General features: G+C 53.4%; 4 non-coding genes and 1 pseudogene across 4 annotated transcripts; all 5 read right to left on the reverse strand.

Annotated features, from left to right (window-relative positions):
• The window catches only part of LOC115643461, a 591,865-nt pseudogene that overhangs the window by 129,515 nt on the left and 437,664 nt on the right, over nucleotides 1-24,686 (reverse strand).
• Nucleotides 267-338, reverse strand: TRNAG-UCC. Its single transcript has one exon. It is a non-coding gene; the product is annotated as a tRNA-Gly (tRNA).
• TRNAG-UCC lies at nucleotides 2,436-2,507 on the reverse strand. The gene has a single exon. It is a non-coding gene; the product is annotated as a tRNA-Gly (tRNA).
• Nucleotides 9,728-9,799, reverse strand: TRNAG-UCC. The gene has a single exon. It is a non-coding gene; the product is annotated as a tRNA-Gly (tRNA).
• On the reverse strand, nucleotides 12,104-12,175 carry TRNAG-UCC. Its single transcript has one exon. It is a non-coding gene; the product is annotated as a tRNA-Gly (tRNA).

Genomic DNA, 24,686 nt, shown 5'->3' on the forward strand with positions numbered 1-24,686 from the left:
GAGATTTCTCAGGATTTACTCACTGAGCCTCCCCCCCTCCTGACTGGGCTTGACCCCGAGGCCCTGTCCCCACTCGGCCCCTCCCACACTCTGCTCCTCTTCCCACGATTGCTCCAAGATCCTTGCATAGTCCCGCCCCTTTCTTCCTCCACTGGGTGTTGAATGACCTGCTGGGACGTGGGACATTAATTCTCCCGTTCCATTGATAAACTGATACTACGGGACTGAAATTAAACCAATTCCCGGCCAAGAAAAGGGCACATCCCTGCATTGGCTGGGAATCGAACCCGGGTCAACTGCTTGGAAGGCAGCTATGCTCACCACTATACCACCAATGCATCTGGCAGGAGGGTTTCTCCCAGGTGCCACTTATGCCAAATGACTCACCCCCACAGCGCTCACCAGCCGACCAGCCAGGCTGGAGGCAGCCTCTGAGCAGACGGCTTCCCAGAGTGACTGACACATGGGGACATGGCCTCCACATCCCAGCCTGAGGTAGCACCAACCCCATCTCCGCCCCCAGAGAAGGGAAATGAAAATCCATGACCATAATGACAAATTTCACCTCAGCAGGAAGGGGACAGCTCCTTTGAAAGCACGTTTTGGGTTGGTTCCTGCTACGTACAGATGGCTTTGTTTCTGATGATGATTCCAATCCCTGGACTCTGCCCGGGTAAGGACCGATTCAGGCTGTCACTCCAGTGAAGACGGGAGATGATTTTTTTGACAGGGACTGCTGCCTCGTCTTAAGGGTATTTGTGTGTCACCTTCTAATCTAGTGGGTGATACAGGCAGGTAGCCCCAGCTCCTGGGTCTCTCCTGAGGAAATAAAGTTTCTACACAAAATCCCAAAGCTTTTCACCGAAAGGAGGGAAAGGAAGTGGCCAGCAGAACATAAGGAAGGTAACACAACCCCATTCTTAGGGGTAAGCCGTTCTCTTTGGTCAAGATCCAAATTTCTTGGTCACGGTCTACTCAAACTCCAGCCTCCAGAGAAAATAACAATAAAAAGATTTCAGGGTCTGTTCAAAAGTGTCTGGCAGTCTGGATTTGGCCCGCCGTCCGCCTATTGACGACGCCTCTTCTATGCACATTGACTCTGAGAGGTGATTTATCTCCCCTCTCTGGGATTTGAAGAGCTGGTTAGTTTGACCCTCGGTATCCCACCAGGCTGACCAAGCCATGTTATCCATCATGACGCTAGGATTGAAGGATTCTAGCGTATTATAAACAAAAAGTAAACAAAGATGTGGTTTGTAAAGTAAACTTCAGACTTGTCTGAGCAGAGCTCCAGGGGAATCCCAGAGAAAAAAAACTCAATCAGACTGATTGCTCCTCCACACCCAGACTGATCTAGGGGCAATAACTCTCTCTTCTCCTTCCTGCCACTGTAACACAGTTGATAATCCCCACTCCTAGACGTGCTTTCCCCACAGACTCTGAATTCCCCACAGGGCTGAGTCCCCACAGGGCTGTTCCAGGGGCTCCAGGCCCCCACCCCAGGACAGAAGGGGCAGTAACCTCACAGCACCCCTTTGTGACGGCCAGGGACCCTGCAGGGACAGCAGCTCCATGCTGGGCCCTAGGGTTCCCCAAAGCAGCTGCTTCAGCTCAACCCCCATTTCAGGGGGCGCCTGCTGCCTGGAGGTGACTGTATCCTCATGGCCTCTCCCCCTCGCAGACACACCCCATATCCCTCCCCCTCACGGCCACTCCCCTCACACTGACACCCCATATCTCTCTCCCTCAGGGCCTCTCCCCCTCACACTGACACCCCATGGACTCTCCCTCTCACACCCTCACAGCCCCTCCCCTCACACTGAGACCCCCATAGACCCTCCCCCTCACAGCCCCTCCCCTCACACTGACAGCCCCATGGACCCTCCCCCTCATAGCCCCTCCCCTCACACTGACACCCCCATGGACCCTCCCCCTCATAGCCCCTCTCCTCACACTGACACCCCCATGGACTCTCCCTCTCACACCCTCACAGACCCTCCCCTCCCGCTGACACTCCCATGGACCCTCCCCATTACAGCCCCTCCCCTCACACTGACATCCCCATGGACCCTCCTCCTCACAGCCCCTACCCTCACACTGACATCCCCATAGGCCCTCCCCCACACAGGGACACTTGTTTGCTGGGGCCTGACATTACAAACCCAGGGGTGAGATTTCTGAGGATTTACTCACTGAGCCTCCCCCCCCCCGACCGGGCTTGACCCCGAGGCCCTGTCCCCACTCAGCCCCTCCCACACTCTGCTCCTCTTCCCAGGATTGCTCCAAGATCCTTGCATAGTCCCGCCCCTTTCTTCCTCCACTGGGTGTTGAATGACCTGCTGGGACGTGGGACATTAATTCTCCCGTTCCATTGATAAACTGATACTACGGGACTGAAATTAAACCAATTCCCGGCCAAGAAAAGGGCACATCCCTGCATTGGCCGGGAATCGAACCCAGGTCAACTGCTTGGAAGGCAGCTATGCACACCCCTATACCACCAATGCCTCTGGCAGGAGGGTTTCGCCCAGGTGCCACTTATGCCAAATGACTCACCCCCGCAGAGCTCAGCAGCCGTCCAGCCAGGCTGGAGGCAGCCTCTGAGCAGAGACGGCTTCCCAGAGTGACTGACACCTGGGGACATGGCCTCCACATCCCAGCCTGAGGTAGCACCAACCGCATCTCTGCCCCCAAGAAAGGGAAATGAAAATCAATGACCATAATGACAAATTTCATCCCAGCCGGAAGGAGACAGCTCTTTTAAAGCACGTTTTGGGTTGGTTCCTGCTACCTACAGATGGCTTTGTTTCTGATGATGATTCCAATCCTTGGACTCTGCCCGGGCAAGGACCGATTCAGGCTGTCACTCCAGTGAAGACGGGAGATGATTTTTTTGACAGGGGCTGCTGCCTCGTCTTAAGGGTGTTTGTCTTTCACCTTCTAATCTAGTGGGTAATACACACAGGCAAGCCTGCTCCTCGGTCTCTCCTGAGGAAATAAAGTTTCTACACAAAATCCCAAAGCTTTTCACCGAAAGGAGGGAAAGGAAGTGGCCAGCAGAACATAAGGAAGGTAACACAACCCCATTCTTAGGGGTAAGCCTTTCTTTTTGGTCAAGATCCAAATTTCTTCATCACGGTCTACTCAAAGTCCAGGCTCCAGAGAAAATAACAACAAAAAGCTTTCAGGGTCTGTTCAAAAGTGTCTGCCAGTCTGGATTTGGCCCGCCGTCCGCCTATTGGTGACGCCTCTTCTATGCACATTGACTCTGAGAGGTGATTTATCTCCACTCTCTTGGATTTGAAGAGCTGGTTAGTTTGACCCTCGGACTCCCACCAGGCTGACCAAGCCACGTTATCCATGGTGACACTAGGATTGAAGGATTCTAGCGTATTATAAACAAAAAGTAAACAAAGATGTGGTTTGAACGTGAGCGTTCTGGTATGAAAGGCTGGTTCCCCCCGTTGAGTCCCAAATGCTCCGCTAGAAACACCCCCGGGACCCCGCACTCCCCAGCAGGAGTGAAAGGAGAAACCCACAGCTCTGCACAGAGCTCCTGGCTGATTCATCGGGGTGGGGGGAATTGAATTTCTTTGCTGCTGAGACGGGAGCTAGGGCAGATCTCTGGGAAGCAAGGTTTCCGCTCCGCTTCCTGGGGCCCTGCATGCTTTAGACCAGGGGTTCTCATCCTTTTTTTCCTCGACCCCGCCCCCCACAACATGCTATAAAAACTTCACAGCCCACCTGTGCCACAACAACTATTTTTCTGCAAGTCCAGTAGATTAAAAGCCGGGGAGAGCATTAGGGGGTAGCAGGCAGGGCAATTCCCTGGGGTCCCACCCTACAGGGGACCCCGTGAAGTTAAGTTGCTCAGGAGTCAACTTTCACCCCGGGTGGTGGGACTTATGCTCAGGTTTCAGCTTTCTGCCCTGGGACCCAGCTAGTCTCACGTTGGCCCTGCTCTCTGGGTTATTTTAGTCGACCCCCTGAAACCTGCTCGCGGCTTCCTTGGCCCCTGGTTGAGAACCGCGGTTTAGTTCCTGTTCCCGAGGGCAGGCAGCTGCCTGGTGCAGCCGGCAGTGCCTGAGTATCCTAATCTGAAGGGCCTCAGTCCAGCCCTCTGGGAAAGCAGCAGGTTTTTCTGCCCACTTCAGACTTGTCTGAGCAGAGCTCCAGGGGAATCCCAGAGAATAAAGACTCAATCAGACTGATTGCTCCTCCACACCCAGAGTGTTGTAAAGCAATAACTCTCTCTTCTCCCTCCTGCCACTGTAACACAGCTGATAATCCCCATTCCTAGACGTGCTTTCCCCACAGACTCTGAATTCCCCACAGGGCTGTTCCGGGGGCTCCAGGCCCCCACCCCAGGACAGATGGGGCAGTAACCTCACATCACCCCTTTGTGACGGCCAGGGACCCCACAGGGACAGCAGCTCCATGCTGGGCCCTAGGGTTCCCCAAAGCAGCTGCTTCAGTTCAACCCCCATTTCAGGGGGCGCCTGCTGCCTGGAGGTGACTGTATCCTCATGGCCTCTCCCCCTCGCAGACACACCCCATATCCCTCCCCCTCACGGCCCCTCCCCTCACACTGACACCCCAAATCTCTCTCCCTCACGAATTCCCCCCTCACAGTGACACTCCCATGGACCCTCCCCCTCACACCCCCTCCCCTTACACTGACACTCCCATGGACCCTCCCCCTCACAGCCCCTCCCTTCACACTAACACCCCATATCTCTCTCCCTCCCGAATTCCCCCCTCACACTGACACTCCCATGGACCTTCCCCCTCACAGCCCCTCCCCTCACGCTGACACCCCATATCTCTCTCCCTCACGGCCCCTCCCCATCACACTGACACTCCCACGGACCCTCCCCCTCAGAGTCCCTCCCCTCACACTGACACCCCATATCTCTCTCCCTCACGGCGTCTCCCCCTCACACTGACACCTCCATAGCCCTCCCCCACAGAGCACCTCTCCCTCACACTGACACCCCATATCTCTCTCTCTCACGGCCCCTCCCCGTCACACTGACACTCCCATGGACCCTCCCCCTCAGAGTCCCTCCCCTCACACTGACACCCCCATGGACCCTCCCCCACAAAGCCCCTCCCCTCACACTGACACCCCCATGGACCGTCCCCCTCACAGCCCCTCCCCTCACACTGACACCCCATATCTCTCTCCCTCAGGACCTCTCCCCCTCACACTGACACCCCATTGGCTCTCCCTCTCACACCCTCACAGCCGCTCCCCTCATACTGACACCCCATAAGACCCTCCCCCTCATAGCCCCTCCCCTCACACTGACACCCCCATGGACCCTCCCCTCACACTGACATCCCCATAGACCCTCCCCCACACAGGGACACTTGTTTGCTGGGGCCTGACATTACAAACTCAGGGGTGAGATTTCTGAGGATTTACTCACTGAACCTCCCCCCCCTCCCGACTGGGCTTGACCCCGAGGCCCTGTCCCCACTCCGCCCGTCCCACACTCTACTCCTCTTCCCACGATTGCTCCAAGATCCTTGCATAGTCCCGCCCCTTTCTTCCTCCACTGGGTGTTGAATGACCTGCTGGGATGTGGGACATTATTTCTCCCGTTCCATTGATAAACTGATACAACGGGACTGAAATTCAACCAATTCCCGGCCAAGAAAAGGGCACATCCCTGCATTGGCCGGGAATCGTACGCGGGTCAACTGCTTGAAAGGCAGCTATACGCACCCCTATACCACCAATGCATCTGGTAGAAAGGTTTCTCCCAGGTGCCACTTATGCCAAATGACTCACCCCCACAGAGCTCAGCAGCCGACCAGCCAGGCTGGAGGCAGCCTCTGAGCAGAGACGGCTTCCCAGAGTGACTGACAATGGGGACATGGCCTCCACATCCCAGCCTGAGGTAGCACCAACCGCATCTCTGCCCCCAAGAAAGGGAAATGAAAATCAATGACCATAATGACAAATTTCATCCCAGCCGGAAGGAGACAGCTCTTTTAAAGCACGTTTTGGGTTGGTTCCTGCTACCTACAGATGGCTTTGTTTCTGATGATGATTCCAATCCCTGGACTCTGCCCGGGCAAGGACCGATTCAGGCTGTCACTCCAGTGAAGACGGGAGATGATTTTTTTGACAGGGACTGCTGCCTCGTCTTAAGGGTGTTTGTCTGTCACCTTCTAATCTAGTGGGTGATACAGGCAGGCAGCCCCTGCTCCTGGGTCTCTCCTGAGGAAATAAAGTTTCTACACAAAATCCCAAAGCTTTTCACCGAAAGGAGGGAAAGGAAGTGGCCAGCAGAACATAAGGAAGGTAACACAACCCCATTCTTAGGGGTAAGCAGTTCTCTTTGGTCAAGGTCCGAATTTCTTGGTCATGGTCTACTCAAAGTCCAGCCTACAGAGAAAATAACAATAAAAAGATTTCAGGGTCTGTTCAAAAGTGTCTGGCAGTCTGGATTTGGCCCGCCGTCAGCCTATTGACGACGCCTCTTCTATGCACATTGACTCTGAGAGGTGATTTATCTCCACTTTCTTGGATTTGAAGAGCTGGTTAGTTTGACCCTCGGTATCCCACCAGGCTGACCAAGCCACGTTATCCATGGTGACACTAGGATTGAAGGATTCTATCGTATTATAAACAAAAAGTAAACAAAGATGTGGTTTGAACGTGAGCGTTCTGGTATGAAAGGCTGGTTCCCCCCGTTGAGTCCCAAATGCTCCGCTAGAAACACCCCCAGGACCCCGCACTCCCCAGCAGGAGTGAAAGGAGAAACCCACAGCTCTGCACAGAGCTCCTGGCTGATTCATCGGGGTGGGGGGAATTGACTTTCTTTGCTGCTGAGACGGGACCTAGGGCACATCTCCGGGAAGAAAGGTTTCCGCTCCGCTTCCTGGGGCCCTGCATGCTTTAGACCAGGGGTTCTCATCCTTTTTTTCCTGGACCCCGCCCCCCACAACATGCTATAAAAACTGCACAGCCCACCTGTGCCACAACAACTATTTTTCTGCACGTCCAGTAGATTAAAAGCCAGGACCAGCCTTAGGGGGTAGCAGGCAGGGCAATTCCCTGGGGTCCCACCCTACAGGGGACCCTGTGAAGTTAAGTTGCTCAGGCTTCAACTTTCACCCCGGGTGGTGGGACTTATGGTCAGGCTTCAGCTTTCTGCCCTGGGACCCAGCGAGTCTCATGTTGGCCCTGCTCTCTGGGTTATTTTAGTCGACCCCCTGAAACCTGCTCGCGGCTTCCTTGGCCCCTGGTTGAGAACCGCGGTTTAGTTCCTGTTCCCGAGGGCAGGCAGCTGCCTGGTGCCGACGGCAGTGCCTGAGTATCCTAATCTGAAGGGCCTCAGTCCAACCCTCAGTGAAATCAGCAGGTTTTTTGGCCCACTTCAGACTTGTCTTAGCAGAGCTCCAGGGGAATCCCAGAGAATAAAGACTCAATCAGACTGATTGCTTTTGGCGGGACCCAACCGAGAGTGCCAATTCAGGACCAATTCCTCAAACAGGGCAGTCACAGCCCAAGGCTGGGGTTTTTCCACCTCTAAGGCAAACCAAACCAGCCAGACAAAAATGACTTCGGTTTCATCCCACTGGTTAACCACAAGTCACACAAGCAATTGCCTTAGACACTCCAGTCTCCCAGTGTCATCACCAGTGCCACCCGTCCTGGGGATGAATGGTTATGAAAACCAACACCCCAGTAAAAGAAAAAGGTTCTCTCGATCCCTAAGGACCAAGCCCCAGACCCAGGTCAAAATACACATCAGATCTTACCCACAAATCACGCTGTTGCCAATCCTTTAGAATCTAAAATCTAAAGGTTTATTCATAAAAGGAAAAAGGTAGAGATGAGAGCTAGAACTGGTTAAATGGAATCAATTACACACAGTGATGGCAAAGTTCTTAGTTCAGGCTTAGATGGAATAAACTGCAGGTTTAAATCCAGTCTCCGGAGAACATCCCCCGCTGGGATGAATCATTCAGTCCTTTGTGTAGAGCCTCAGTTTGTAGTAAAGTCCCTCCAGAGGTAAGAAGCAGGACTGAAGACAAGATAGAGATGAGGCATTAGCCTTATATAGGCACTTTCAGGTGTAAGAACACTTCTTTGTTCTCACTGTGGAAAATTACAGCAAAATGGAGTTTGCAGTCACATGGGCCAGTTTCTGCACACCCTGCTGAGTCACAAGGTGTATCTGCCTCCTCTCAATGGGTCAGTTGTGTAGCTGATGGTCTTTAATGGGCCATCAAGCAGGCTAAGCAGAGCTAACACCAACTTGTCTGGGGTGTCACCCAGAACTGCAGCACCAATTTGGAACACAGACAGTATAAAGTTAATACTTATAACTTCAGCTACAAAATGACACAGGCATACAGACAGCATCATCCTAACCAGTAACCTGTAACCTGGTCTTAGACACCTTATATGACCCCCTTTACATAAGATTTGGTGCCACTACAGGACCTTGGTTGCAAACCATGTTCTATATGGTCCCAGTTTATATCAATAATGTCACACTCCTCCACACCCAGAATAATCTAAAGCAATAACTCTCTCTTCTCCCTCCTGCCGCTGTAACGCAGCTGATAATCCCCCTCCTAGACGTGCTTTCCCACAGACACTGAAGTCCCCACAGGGCTGATCCAGGGGCTCCAGGCCCCCACCCCAGGACAGACGGGGCAGTAACCTCACATCGCCCTTTGTGACGGCCAGGGACCCTGCAGGGACAACAGCTCCATGCTGGGCCCTAGGGTTCCCCAAAGTAGCTGCTTCAGTTCAACCCCCATTTCAGGGGGCGCCTGCTGCCTGGAGGTGACTATATCCTCATGGCCTCTCCCCCTCACGGACACACCCCATATCCCTCCCCCTCACGGCCACTCCCCTCACACTGACACCCCGTATCTCTCTCCCTCATGAATTCCCCCCTCACACTGACACTCCCATGGACCCTCCCCCTCACAGCCCCTCCCCTCACACTGACACCCCATATCTCTCTCCCTCACGGCCTCTCCCCCTCACACTGACACCCCCATGGACCCTACTCATTACAGCCCCTCCCCTCACACAGACACCCCATATCTCTCTCTCTCACGGACCCTCCCCTCACACTGACACTCCCATGGACCCTCCCCCTCACAGCCCCTCCCCTCACACTGACACTCCCATGGACCCTCCCCCTCACAGCCCCTCCCCTCACACTGACACCCCATATCTCTTTCCCTCACGGCCTCTCCCCCTCACACTGACACCCCCATGGATTCTCCCTCTCGCACCCTCACGGCTCCTCCCCTTCACACTGACACCCCCATGGACCCTCCCCCTCACAGCCCCTCCCCTCACACTGACACCCCCATGGACTCTCCCATTCACAGCCCCTCCCCTCACACTGACACCCTCACAGCCCCTCCCCCCACACAGGAACACTTGTTTGCTGGGGCCTGACATTACAAACCCGGGAGTGAGATTTCTCAGGATTTACTCACTGAGCCTCCCCCCACTCCCGACTGGGCTTGACCCGGAGGCCCTATCCCCACTCAGCCCCTCCCACGCTCTGCTCCTCTTCCCACGATTGCTCCAAGATCCTTGCATAGTCCCGCCCCTTTCTTCCTCCATTGGGTGTTGAATGACCTGCTGGGATGTGGGACATTAATTCTCCCGTTCCATTGATAAACTGATACAACGTGACTGAAATTAAACCAATTCCCGGCCAAGAAAAGGGCACATCCCTGCATTGACCGGGACTCGAACCCGGGTCAACTGCTTGGAAGGCAGCTATGCTCACCACTATACCACCAATGCCTGTGGCTGGAGGGTTTCTCCCAGGTGCCACTTATGCCAAATGACTCACCCCCACAGCGCTCACCAGCCGACCAGCCAGGCTGGAGGCAGCCTGTGAGCAGAGACGGCTTCCCAGAGTGACTGACACATGGGGACATGGCCTCCACATCCCAGCCTGAGGTAGCACCAACCCCATCTCCGCCCCCAGAGAAGAGAAATGAAAATCCATGACCATAATGACAAATTTCACCCCAGCAGGAAGGGGACAGCTCCTTTTAAAGCACGTTTTGGGTTGGTTCCTGCTACGTACAGATGGCTTTGTTTCTGATGATGATTCCAATCCTTGGACTCTGCCCGGGTAAGGACCGATTCAGGCTGTCACTCCAGTGAAGACGGGAGATGATTTTTTTGACAGGGACTGCTGCCTCGTCTTAAGGGTGTTTGTCTGTCACCTTCTAATCTAGTGGGTGATACATGCAAGCAGCCCCTGCTCCTGGGTCTCTCCTGAGGAAATAAAGTTTCTACACAAAATCCCAAAGCTTTTCACCGAAAGGAGGGAAAGGAAGTGGCCAGCAGAACATAAGGAAGGTAACACAACTCCATTCTTAGGGGTAAGCCGTTCTTTTTGGTCAAGATCCAAATTTCTTCATCACGGTCTACTCAAACTCCAGCCTCCAGAGAAAATAACAATAAAAAGATTTCAGGGTCTGTTCAAAAGTGTCTGGCAGTCTGGATTTGGCCCGCCGTCCGCCTATTGGTGACGCCTCTTCTATGCACATTGACTCTGAGAGGTGATTTATCTCCACTCTCTTGGATTTGAAGAGCTGGTTAGTTTGACCCTCGGACTCCCACCAGGCTGACCAAGCCACGTTATCCATGGTGACGCTAGGATTGAAGGATTCTAGCGTATTATAAACAAAAAGTAAACAAAGATGTGGTTTGTAAAGTAAACTTCAGACTTGTCAGAGCAGAGCTCCAGGGGAATCCCAGAGAATAAAGACTCAATCAGACTGATTGCTCCTCCACACCCAGAGTGTTGTAAAGCAATAACTCTCTCTTCTCCCTCCTGTCGCTGTAACGCAGCTGATAATCCCCCTCCTAGACGTGCTTTCCCCACAGACTCTGAATTCCCCACAGGGCTGAGTCCCCGCAGGGCTGTTCCGGGGGCTCCAGGCCCCCACCCCAGGACAGACGGGGCAGTAACCTCACATCACCCCTTTGTGACGGCCAGGGACCCTGCAGGGACAGCAGCTCCATGCTGGGCCCTAGGGTTCCCCAAAGCAGCTGCTTCAGTTGAACCCCCATTTCAGGAGGCGCCTGCTGCCTGGAGGTGACTGTATCCTCATGGCCTCTCCCCCTCACAGACACACCCCATATCCTTCCCCCTCACGGCCCCTCCCCTCAAACTGACACCCCATATCTCTCTCCCTCACGGCCTCTCCCCCTCACACTGACACCCCCATGGACTCTCCCTCTCACACCCTCACAGCCCCTCCCCTCACACTGAGACCCCTATGGACCCTCCCCCTCATAGCCCCTCCCCTCACACTGACACCCCCATGGACCCTCCCCCTCACACCCTCACAGCCCCTCCCCTCACACTGAGACCCCCATGGACCCTCCCCCTCATAGCCCCTCCCCTCACACTGACACCCCCATGGACTCTCCCTCTCACACCCTCACAGCCCCTCCCCTCACACTGAGACCCCCATGGACCCTCCCCCTCATAGCCCCTCCCCTCCCGCTGACACTCCCATGGACCCTCCCCCTCACAGCCCCTCTCCTCACACTGACACCCCCATGGACTCTCCCTCTCACACCCTCATGGCCCGTCCCCTCACACTGACATCCCCATGGACCCTCCCCCTCACAGCCCCTCTCCTCACACTGACACCCCCATGGACTCTCCCTCTCACACCCTCATGGCCCGTCCCCTCACACTGACATCCCCATGGACCCTCCCCCTCACAGCCCCTCCCCTCACACTGACACCCCCATGGACTCTCCCCCCACACAGAGACACTTGTTTGCTGGGGCCTGACATTACAAACCCAGGGGTGAGATTTCTGAGGATTTACTTACGGAGCCTCGCCCCCTCCCGACCGGGCTTGACCCCAAGGCCCTGTCCCCACTCGGCCCCTCCCACACTCTGCTCCTTTTCCCACGATTGCTCCAAGATCCTTGTATAGTCCCGCCCCTTTCTTCCTCCACTGGGTGTTGAATGACCTGCTGGGACGTGGGACATTAATTCTCCCGTTCCATTGATAAACTGATACTACGGGACTGAAATTAAACCAATTCCCGGCCAAGAAAAGGGCACATCCCTGCATTGGCCGGGAATCGAACCCGGGTCAACTGCTTGGAAGGCAGCTATGCTCACCACTATACCACCAATGCCTCTGGCAGGAGGGCTTCTCCCAGGTGCCACTTACGCCAAATGACTCACCCCCGCAGAGCTCAGCAGCCGACCAGCCAGGCTGGAGGCAGCCTCTGAGCAGAGACGGCTTCCCAGAGTGACTGACACATGGGGACATGGCCTCCACATCCCAGCCTGAGGTAGCACCAACCCCATCTCTGCCCCCAGAGAAGGGAAATGAAAATCCAGGACCATAATGACAAATTTCACCCCAGCGGGAAGGAGACAGCTCCTTTGAAAGCACATTTGGGGTTGGTTCCTGCTATGTACAGATGGCTTTGTTTCTGAGGATGATTCCAATCCCTGGACTCTGCCCGGGTAAGGACCGATTCAGGCTGTCACTCAAGTGAAGACGAGAGATGATTTTTTTGACAGGGACTGCTGCCTCGTCTTAAGGGTGTTTGTCTGTCACCTTCTAATCCCCCTCACAGCCCCTCCCTTTACACTGATAGCCCATTGTCCCTCCCCTCACAATGACGCCCTGCAGTCCCATCCCCCTAGGAATGTCCACCTCTTTCCCCTATGGGTCGTACTCCTTTTGCCCCCATGGGCTGGGCTGAGTGAGGAGGGAGTCCAGGCCTTTCCACCTTGTGCTCCCCCATGGGTAGGTGAGGAAGGCGTTTCACATGCTCACTGTCTCAAACATGGGCCCCTCTGCTTCTCTTGGGGGCTCGGAGAAGCTTTGGGAGACACTGGGGGAGGGGCTATGGGTGGTTTGTGGGGAACAGGGGGTTATCCGTGCAGAGCATTTAGGGGGTACAGTAAATGGGAGTGTATGAGGTAGCAGCCAGGCCAGCAGGATAAGGGCTGAACCCCCTGCACTGCAAGGTTACCCCCTCACCAGACACCCTGATCCCAGTACTGGGCCCAGGGGATTACAGGCTGTTCCCCCATCTGCTAGTGAGGAGCCCCCCAATCCCGGCCCTGGGGCTTGGGGGGTTTATACTCTGCACCCCTGTGCCCCCCCTCCCCAATGCCAGCTGGCGGAAAGTAGGAGACATTTCTGTGCTGGGGGTGAGGGCCAGGATCAGATGTCGTTTTACAGCCCCAAATCCTTCAGAAATCATGAGTCAGTCCCCTCCCCCTGCCAGGTGAGATTTTGAACACATGGGGTCGGTTTGTTCCCTGCCCTGCTGTGAAAGCAGCCCCAGCTCCCCGCACCTCCTGGGCCAGGCCGCACTCAGCTCCCCCGGGAAACGCCCCAGGCTGCTGCTACTCAAGGGGACCCCTCCCACACACACTTCCCCACCAAAATTCCCTCTAAGCTGCCCCACCGGAGGTGGACTCCACCCCCATGCCGCCTCTTCCCCCCACCCCAAGCCTGATAACCTAATTATTTCTATTCTTCTGCATGTCCCAACCATGTTTTCATCTAATGAGACTGATGGACCGGTGCTGACTGTGCTTTTCCTTGACATCTTCTCTTCTCTTCTCCTCTCCTGGTTCGCCTCCTACCTCTCTGATCTCTCCGTCAGCGTGTCCTGCATCACGGCCCCTCCAACTTTCTTTGTGGGGTCTACACGGTTCTGTCCTGCTTTGTGGTTCCCCAGAAACACCAGTTCCCCATCACCTTCTCCCCTCCCACTGCTCCCCCTTTTCCCAAGGAGTCCTGAATTGGAGCCTCACAATCTCTCCTATCACCAGTTGGGCCCAGCTGACAGTCACACCTTCCATGCATTTGGGAAGTGATTGGAGTTCATCATGATTTACTGTTTAAAGAGTTGCTCTCAGAACATTTATTTTTGTGCACATCTGGGGCTAAAACCCTCATTCTCATTCTCCCCTGGAACAATCTCAGTCCCTCGGCATTTACCTTACGTGGCTCCCAGAAAGCCATACTGAAAAAGGACACATACTCACAAGTCTCATAGGACAAAGGAGTTGATAATAAGGACCACGGGAGAGACTCCAAAGAAGGGTGAATTGCAAAGGCAAAAGCTGGCAATTCACGTGAGTAAGCTGAGGGAACACAGCAAAGCAAATGGTACAAATACCCGCACAGACCTACAAGCAAAAAAAACCTCCTTTGTCATGCCTAGACAAGATCTGTCTGTTATTCATCTCCCTTGCAGATTCTCTGGTGATAAATGAGGTGTGACCTCTGATGGAAGCTTTTCCCACACTGGGAGCATCTATAAGGTCTCTCTCCCGTGTGGATCCTCTGATGTCTAACCAGGGCTGAGCTCACAGTGAAGCTTTTCCCACACTCACAGCACTCATAGGGTCTCTCTTCTTTGTGGATCCTCTGATGTTTACTAAAGGCTGAGCTGTCAATGAAGGTTTTCCCACACTCACAGCACTCGTAGGATCTCTCTCCTGTGTGGCCTCTCTGATGATTAATAAGGGCTGAGCTGTCAGCAAAGCTTTTCCCGCACTCACAGCATTCATAGGGTTTCTCCCTGTCTGAGCGGCCACCAAAGTTTTTCCCACACTCGCCACATTCGTAGGGTCTCAGGCCTGTGTGGATTCTCTGGGGTCTAATGAGGTCTGAGCAGTAAATAAAGCTTTTCCCGCAGTCACAGCATTCGTACGGTCTCTCTCCCACGTGACTTCGCTGGTGTCTGATAAGATCTGAACTCTGACTGAAGCTTTTCCCGCATTCACAGCACTCATAGGGCTTCTCTCCTGTATGGTTTCTCTGATGTCTAAGAAGGTGTGAGCTCCGAGTGAAAGTTTTCCCGCACTCAGAGCTTTCATAGAGTCTCTCTTTCGTGAGGATTCTCTCATGGGTAATAAGGACTGAGTGATTAATTAAGTTTTCCCCATGCTCAGTGCATGTGTTTTTTCTCTCTCCCATGAGGATTCTCTGCTGGGCTGTGGATTCCTTGAGGTCCTTGTGGATTCCCTCACAATTAATGGATCCACCAGCTTTCTCCCCTGACTGGTTGCCCTGCTGTGTCCCTGGCCTGCGCTGAGCCTAACAGGCTTTTCCCAGCTCCTGACACATGGATGCATTCCTTTTAGATCTTTGTGATAATCCCCTATGTGCTTCCACTCTCTCAGCCTCTTCCTGCTGAGATGTCGGCTCCCTGTTCTCACTCACCATCCCGTCACCTGATGGGATAGAGAGAGAAACCTCAGAAACAGGAATGGAAAAGCAGAGAGAAACCCAAAAGTGTTGGAGAGATGGCGGAAATCATCAGGAACCGAATTCCCCCAAACTCTTCCCCATATGGGGAGAAAGGAGGGAATGGAGTCTGCCTCTATGTCACATGCAAACACTAAGAGGGATGAGACAAAGCTCCTGCCAGGGGTCGGGATGGGTAGGAAGCTCTGAGCCATACCTGCCCTGAGGCCCTGACACTTCCTGGGGACAATACCGAACATGCAGTGCTGACAAGGTCTTGGTAAGCAAACCCACTTGTTGCCTTCGGGCACTGCCAGTCTTTGAGTTGATTTAATGAGTCCTTACCTCTCAGGAGCTCTCTTTCAGAGCATTTGTCAAAGTGATTTTAAATCCTAATAGTGTTCTCCCAAGAGCCTGCAATCTTTCCCAGCTTGGTGTCATCTGCATATTTCATAGGCATCTTCTCCACTCCACTGTCCATGTAATTAATTAAAATATTGAACAGTACTGGACCCAGGACTGACCCCTCTGGGACCAATTAAGAGACATCCTCCCAATATAAGACAGAACTATTGATAATTACTCTCTGATTACTGTCTTCCAACCAGCTGTGCGCTCATCATATAGTACTTTCATCTACCCCCGTTCCTTATGCAAATGTCACGTGGGGCTGTATCATTATCCCTAAAATCAAGCTATGGCAACTCCACGGCTTCCCCCCATCCATGAGGCCAGTAATCTAAGTTCCCTCTAAGCTGCGTGGCCGTGCAGCAGGCTATCAAGAGCCAAGCAGGCGCCCAGGACTCTCCCCCGGCCCCAGCCCTGTAAGACTGGGCCAGATTAAAAGAGCGGCCAACAGCAGCCACTGGCTGAGAAGCAGGAAGTCACATCCTCACATTCCAGCTAAATGACAATAAAACAATGTCATATCGGGCTGTTAAGAAGGAGAACTCGTCCTAATAGCCCCCATTATCACCAGATAAAGAAACAGATCGTAAGATGGAAAACTGGGTTCAATAGCGTCTGTCTGGCAAGAAATCATTTCTCAGTAGCTGTGGTTGTGAAACCCTCATTTCTGTATTGTTTTATCTTTATGGTCTTTGCCTCGGCCCCGGCCCCAGCCCCAGCCCCAGAGTTACTGCAGTGGGAAGAGGCACCTCTCCCCCCACAGCCCAGGTGCTGGTGTGGGGAAAGAGGGTTAGGGGGACCCAGCACCCCAAACCCCTCATCCCCAGCCCCACCCCAGAGCCTGCACACCCCCACATACAGACCCTCTGCCTCATCCCTGAGACCCATCCTGCAGCCTGAAACCCTCTTCCCCAGTCCCACCCCAGAGCCTGAACCCCCCCGCCTCAGCCCTAAACCCCTTCCTGCACCCCAAAACCCTCAACCCTGCCCCCCCAGAGCCCGCACCCCCCCATACAAACCCTCTGCCTCATCCCTGAGACCCATCCTGCACCCTGAAACCCTCCTCCCCAGCCCCAGCCCAGAGCCTGACCCCCCCCGCCCCAGCCCCAGCCCAGAGCCTGCACCCACAGCCAGAGACCTCACCCTCCCACTCCCGCCAACCCTCTGCCCCAGCCCTGAACCCCCTCCCACACTCCGAACCCCTCGACCCCACCCCCGCCACACATCACCTCCATACTGGTGCCCATAACAAAATTCATTCCGCACATGGATGGGAAAAACGAGAGGGAACATTGCGGCTGTCACCTTCTCAAAGAAGGAAATTAGGTTGGTTTGGCATGATCATTCTAACTGCGGTGACTTACTCACGCTTACTCATATCATCTTGAAATTTGCTACTCTTTATTGGCATGCCGAGCTGGGCTACTGGTTGAAATTTGGGTTAAATTGGTCACGGGGCTCCTGAGAGACAGCTTTCAGACAATGTGTGTTGCACATTTCTGTTGCATTTTGAAAGGGTTCTGCCCTCTCATATCAACACGCCTGCGTTACGAGCAATATTTTTGAGTACTTAAATCCAAATGCAGACTTTTCCCCGGTTTACACTTAGATTTAGCTCTGTGAGTTAGGGATGTGAAAAAAAACCGCACCCCAAACTGAAAAAGCTATGCCAGCAAAATCTCTAGTATAGACACAGTTACAGCAGCAAAAAAAGTCCATAAAAAAAAATCACGGAAATCAAATGTCCATAAACTACATTAACTATCTATAGTTGCCCAGTGCGGCCTCATGCCCTTCCAACATAGAGACAGTGGCTAAAGTTAAACTTCTGAAAAAAACAGAAAATGAAGAGGTAAAGTACACTCCACCCCTGCATTGTAACCTTAACTCTGCCCCCGCCCACAAATCCTTGAGCCGGCAATAGCCTCTGCGAATGTGTCTGTCAGGGTGGTGCAGAGGTGAAGAGCTACCAAGGGAAGTGGAGGATTCTCCATCTCTTCAAGTCAAGACTGGATGCCTTTCTGGAAGATGATTTAGTTCAACGCAAGGTATTCCGTTCAGTACAGCAGTGGCTGGATGAAATTCTATGGTCTGTGTGACACCTAATAGTCCCTTCTGGCCTTAAAGATCCATGAATCTATAACAGATACGAGGGAGGCCTAAGAGAACGTGCCATTGTCTGTGCTGTGTTTGCAGACGGGAACACGAGCGTTTATCCGCATGCCTCCAGCTGTGTGCACTGGGTCAGCTGTAACCGGATGGCGGAGGGAGCAGTTGGAGCGGCTTGGCAGAGCTGTGACCGTGGGCTGCAGAGAGGTGCAGGTGAACCCCGAGGGACGGAGTCTGCCCCATTTCACTGCTGAGTTTTCTAGGTGGTGCCAGTGAAGGTGCACAAGGGGGTGTTTTTGCCATGGGGACTGTCAGCAGCCTGGGAGCGTACGTGTCAATGGTCTCCAGGGCTTCGGGAGGGGTAAGTGAAGACAATCAATGACCCAGAAGGAATCCTCGGGGAGAGGGAAGGGAAATGGGTGGTGAGATTTTGCAAGTCCGTGTTGGTTTGTGTGGAGGAAGCTCAGAACAGGTATACGCAGCTTCACGAGGCCAGACCTAATCCCCGGTCCTGCCTCAGCAAAGAGGAGTTGTTAGACGTTGCCCTGTGCTGCTCCTGTGCCCCGTTCCCGGAGTGCTCTGTAACGGGGGAGGGCAGAGGGCTGGTGTGCGTGTCACTGGCATGTTGGTGAAACAGGGCAGAGTATAGGTTGCAGTGTGGGGGTGACGTGAACCTTATTTCGTCACTTCCCCTTCTAAGAACCGAGGGGACGGGAACCCTTACCCAGCGAGGTCACCGTCTCGTAGTTCTCCTGCATGACGGCTCTGTAGAGGGCTGAGTGGGGTCCAGGGAGCCCTCTCTTCCCTGGTGAAATACACAGCCACCTCCTCGAAGGTCACCGGCCCCTGAAAGAGCAAGAGTCCAACACCCAGTACCTGCTGCCCCACTATTCATAGGGGAGAGGAGCCAATTAAATGGGAGCTCTGGGAGGCTCCCAGTCAGAGTCCCACTCCCACCCGGCTCAGAGCATCCAGAAAACACCAGGGTGAGGGGAGAAAGAGAGAGACTTTCACCCCTCCCAGCGGGGGGGGGGGAGGGCAGGGGTCTTCACATTCATCACTCACTTACTGGCCAGAGGCTGATACAGGGGATGGAGCCCCCAGCAGGGTCCAGGCCCCCGGCTGAGAAGCCCAACTCGCTCCTCAGTCCCAGCAGCTGGATGCGAGGGGATGGAGCAGCTCCCCTAATCCCCACGGGTGGGTCCCCCCTTCTTATCTCACAGCAGCCGCTGGTTGATCCGTTCCATCTCCTGCACTAAGAGTCAGGAAGGTTTTCCCAACACTGTCCGGGGGGCAGGGGGTGTTTGCTTCGTGTTCCAGCAATGAAGGAATTTCCAGCCCCAAACCCTAAAAGTTTCTTCCAAGACTCTAGGAACCAGGTGAGAAAAATCCCAGCAGGTTTGTCACACCCTCTTTTTGCACCACGGCATATTTTTCTGCCTCCTCCCACTCCTGTATGTTAACTGTTCCCTTCCCACCCTCCACTCCCCAACAGTCCCTACCTGAATCAGTGCCAGTGCAAGCCTGGCCCTTCCCCGTCCCGCAGGAGGACTGGATGGTTGGGAACAAAACAGGGGTGTTATTCTGCAGCCCGTCAAGGCGAGAGGAGCATCTGGGGAGATGTTAGAAGGGGCTTTGGTTAGCTTCACGTCCCGGTTCTTTGCCCATCGCCCTCCTAACACTTTCCCTGCAGAAAGACATTCCAGGCTCTGCCATTGAAACAACAGAAATGCCCCAAACACAAGACCTGGTAATAAGAGGGGGTAAGAGTACCTAGAAATCTCTGGGTGGGGAGCTCAGGGCTGGGGATTGGGGCGTGGGCTCCCCAGAAGGGCGACAGGAACGCCCCTCCCTCAGCTCCTAGCTGTCTCCGCCTCCAGGCACCGCCTCCGCAGCTCCCATTGGCTGTGGTTCTCAGCCAATCATAGAATGATGGGACTGGAAGGGACCTCCAGAGGTGGTCTAGTCCAGTCTCCTGCGCCCAAGGCAGGACTCGGTATTATCTAGACCATCCCTGAGAAGGGTTTGTCCAGCCTGCTCTTAAAAATCCCCAATGATGGAGATTCCACAACCTCCCTAGACAATTTATTTCAGTGCTTAACCACCCTGACAGGCAGGAAGTTTTTCCTAATGTCCAACCTAATTTTCCTGCAATTTCAGCCCATTGCTTCTTGTCCTGTCCTCAGAGGTTAAGAACAATTTTTCTCTCTCCTCCTTGTAACAACCTTCTATGAACTTGAAAACTGTTATCATGTCCCCTCTCAGGCTTCTCTTCTCCAGCCTAAACAAACTCAATTTTTTCAATCTTCCCTCATATGTCTTGTTTTCTAGACCTTTAATCATTTTTGTTGCTCTTCTCTGGACTTTCGCCAATTTGTCCACATCGTTCCTGAAATGTGGTGCCCAGAATTGGACACGATACTCCAGTTGAGGCCTGACCAGTGTGGAGTAGAGCGGAAGAATGACTTCTCGTGTCTTGCTTACAACACTCCTGCTAATACTTCCCAGAATGATGTTCGCTTGTTTTGCAGCAGTGTAACTCTGTTGATTCGTATTTAGCTTGTGACCCACTGTGACCCCCAGATCCCTTTCCGCAGTTCTCCTTCCTAGGCAGTCATTTCCCATTTTGTATGTGTGGAACTGATTGTTCCTTCCTAAGTGGAGCACTTTGCATTTGTCCTATTGGATTTCATCCTATTTACTTCAGACCATTTCTCCAGTTTGGAGAGCTGCAGAATCAGGGCTGGGGGTGGAGCAGAGGCAGCACGTGGAGTTAGGCGCTGGAGGTCGTGGCTTCCCAGGAGCCAAGTAGGGAACCTGCCCCAGCCCCACCAACTCCCCCCTGAGCACATGTACTCCCCAAGCACCCACAGTGCCCCCCCCAGGCCGCGATCCCCCAGCAGGAGTGGGTGAGGGGGCTGGGCTGGGAGAGGGGGCTGGGGTGAAGGAGAGGGTCAGAGGTCGGCGCTTACCAAGCTCCCAAAAGTGACTGGCACATCCCTCTGGCAGCGGCTCCTAGGTGGGGAGGGGAGAGCCAGGGATCTCCACATACTACTGCCTGCAGACACCGCCCCCGCAGCTCCCATTGGCCGCAGTTCCCGGCCAATGGGAGCTGTGGAGTCGGCGCATGGGGCAGAAGCCGGGTGTCGAGACCCCCCTCCCCAGGGGCCGCAGGAAAGTGCTGGCACTTCTGGGAGTGGTACTGAGTGAGTGCGGGCAGGAAGGCTCCCTTAGCCCCGCTGCGTTGCCGGCTCTGGGGCCCCTGAGAAATTGCCCCCCTGTCAGCAGACCTGGGGATAAGAACTCAGGGCAACAGTTTTCCCCTCAGATGCTGAATTTCCTGCATCTTAGACTGAGGGGAGAGAAACAAAACCTGTGGTGATTTCCTATCACAATTTGATAAATAGATAGAAAGTTACCGCCAGCACCTGCCAGCCATCCACACCGGCAGGGCGGAGTGCCAGGGGATTCTTCTTGAACAAGAGAATGCCGGGCATGGAGGAGCCGAAATATTTAAGACATTTCCAGGTTTTTTCGCTGGCAAATAGTGGTCACTGGCCTACCCCAGAGGCGGCTGTATCTCAGTGCTGGGGGAAACAACCCCTCATGGAGCTCATTCCCTCCTAGGTTTTGGGGATATTTCTGCTCATAATCAAAGAGTCATGGTCAGAGAGACAGAGGCCAGAAACAACCACCAATCGTTTGCTCCAGCTTCTGGTATATCACAGGACACTGTCGCTCGCTGTAGGTTTGACTTGGTAAAAGATAAGCAGGACTAGCACCATGGGGTTTGGACTGTATCACAGATCAGTGTGAATTAGGTGTGTAGGTAAGATAAGGCTGCAAAGCCAGGCTTAAGGCCTGTGAGATATTTAGCTTAGCCAAACAAGACCTTAAGACCAAGATATATGGACATGACCCATTGCCCAAGCAATGACCCTGCACCCGTACTTGCGTAAATTGTGTTACTACAGCAAAAATGTGCTAATTGCTGATGCTTAGGAAAACTTGCTACAATCTACCGGGTAACACCGCACGATGTCTGTTCTTAACAGTCACAAATATTTGGGGGAATTTTAAAATAAGCACAAGTTACCTTTGTAAATGATTGATGTCAGTGTTAACGAGGGTAAGAGGAACTAAAGAATTAGCCTATGGAAAACGGGGCATGCTGAATTTAGTAGGATGTGGCAGGACAGAGAAGGATATGCCTTTATACGCGTGTATGATTATAAGTGTAACTCAGGATAAAAGATAAATCCCGTGCTGCAGACCCAGATGACTTCCTCCCCTGCCTCCACCAGTGTAAAAGATAGCATCCCGCTTGTGTGCGGTAGAGTGGGGAAAACATCAGAAGTTGTCCAACAGATGACCACCATATGAGCGGCCAGACTGGTCCATCTAGCCCAAGATCCTGTCTTCCGACAGTGGCCAGTGCCAGGTGCCACAGGGGGAATGAACAGAACAGGGAATCATCAAGTGATCCAGCCCCTGTCCCTCATTCCCAGCTTCTGGCAAACAGAGGCTAGAGACACCATCCCTGCCCAGCCTGGCTAGTAGCCATTGTATGAACTTATCTAGCTCTTTTTTGAACCCTGTTACAGTCCAGCCTTCACAACATCCTCTGGCAAGGAGTTCCACAGGTTAACCATGCGTTGTGTGCAGAAAAACTTCTTTTAGTTTGTTTTAAACCTGCTGCCTATTAATTTCATTTGGTGACCCCTAGTTCTTACGTTATGTGAATGGGTAAATCACACGTCCTTATTCACTTTCTCCACATCAGTCATGGTTTTATAGACCTCAATCACACACACCCTTAGCTGTCTCTTTTCAAGCAGAAAAGTCCCAGGTTTATTAATCTCTCTTCATCCAGAAGCCGTTCCAGACCCCTAATAATTTTTGTTGCCCTTTTCTGAACCTTTTCCAATTACAACAGATCTTTTTGAGATGGGGCAACCACATCTGCAGGCAGTGTTCAAGATGTGGATTTATACAGAGACAATATGATATTTTCTGTCTTATTATCTATCCCTTTCCTAATGATTCCCAGCACTCAATGATCATCTTACCCATTCCAGCGTTCCCCAAGGAGATCTGAGTGGGAACGTATTGACGCTGGGCGTTATGTACTTTCTCTCCACCTTCTGTTACTGCGGTTTAAAAGACAAATTCATTATTCCAGTCAATCAAACGAGGCTACAGAACCAACACTGCCCAGCTCCGTCACATTAAACCCAACAGCCAAAAATTAGCCCCCAATACAACAGCCCGAGGGAGACGAGATGATTCTGCGCCAGAGAGAACGGGAGGGACCGCAGAGCGGCAAGACCTCCCTGCAGTGGCAGGGGAAGAGTTAAGTGAGAGAGATGCAGATAATGGAGGGAAAAGTGATTATGGGAGAATTTAACCCCCTGGCAATTTCCAATATAGAGAATGACTCAGGCCAACTGCATTCAAAAACAGGGGGAACACGTCCTGGCCTGAGGGGATTTGTAATTGATATTTCATAACTGCATAGAGAAAAAAGGCAAAACATGAGATTTTGTATCCATGTTCAATAATAAAAGAGAGAAGGGTGGAAACCAGACACATTTTGGATCCAGTGTCACAAACCTGGGAGGAAAGTGGGAAAATGGGGGAGGGATTTTAGATCAATAGTGGATAAGAAGTAAAGAGGGGAAAATTAGCATGGGGAAAAAGGTTTCAGAAGGATAGCCGTGTTAGTCTGTATCAGCAAAAATAACGAGGAGTCCTTGTGGCACCTTAGAGACTAACAGATTTGGGCATACGCTTTCATGGGCTAAAACCCACTTCAGCAGCTTTTGTGGGTTAGAACTAACTCATGAAAGCTTCTGCCCAAATCAATGTGTTAGTCTCTAAGGTGCCACAAGGACTCCTCGTTATTTTTTCACGGGGAATTGGTTTTAGTTTGTGTAATACACAGGCAGAAATGGTTCCCCACCAGTCCCAGGGGCAGTAGGGAGCCCTTTGTGAAGGTGTTTTAAGAAGGCCAGGGATGGGGGCTGGCAGTGGGGAGAGGACAGCAGGATGGATGGAGCAGGGGGAGTGATGAGCTGCCAAAATATTAACAACCGGTTCCCTCCTCCTCATCCCATGAGGGGGTCATGACCCCCACTGGGACTCCTGCCCCATCCATCCCCCTTCCCTGTCCCCTGACTGCCCCCTGCCACCCCATCCAACCCCTGCTCCTTCCTGACTGCTCCCCTCGGACCCTTGCCCCCATTCAATCCCCCTGTTCTCTGCCCTCTGACAGCCCTAACACTAATCCACCCCCACAACTCCCCTGCCCTCTATCTAACACCCCCTCCATGCTCCCTGCCCTATTACCGTGCTGCCTGGAGATGGGGGCCGGGCCGGGCCAGTGCTGAGCTGCCAGGGATGGGGTAGGGGGCCGGGCTGGAGCTGTGCAGCGCCTGGAGCCCTCCTCGCACCCCTGCCCCCCAAGTCCCAGCTCACCTATGGGGATCCGTTGCTTTCTTCTCAGCTCTCCCAGGCTTCCCGCGTGAACAGCTGATTCGCGGGAAGCCAGGAGGGGGGAGGAGAAGCCTTGAGGGCAGTCAGGGGAGGAGGTCGAGGCGGAGTGAGGTGAGCTAGGGCCGGAGGAAGGGCAGGCAGCTGCTGGGGCTTTTGTTAAATTTTAAAGCCCATTTTGAACCATGGGACAACCTTGTGGGACAACCAGTTCTAAAAGGGCTTCTAAATTTAACAACCGGTTTCCACGAACCGGTGGGAACCAGCTCCAGCTCACACTGCCTATGGGTAGGGCACTTGGAGCTAAGTTAGGGTTCCTATCGGTAAGGTGCCCTACCCTGGGGTTACGGTTCCTATGGGTAGGACACTTGGAGCTAAGTTAGGGTTCCTATCGGTAAGGTGCCCTACCCTGGGGT

This window comes from Gopherus evgoodei, unplaced genomic scaffold, assembly GCF_007399415.2.
Source record: "Gopherus evgoodei ecotype Sinaloan lineage unplaced genomic scaffold, rGopEvg1_v1.p scaffold_60_arrow_ctg1, whole genome shotgun sequence".
Taxonomy (NCBI): domain Eukaryota; kingdom Metazoa; phylum Chordata; order Testudines; family Testudinidae; genus Gopherus; species Gopherus evgoodei.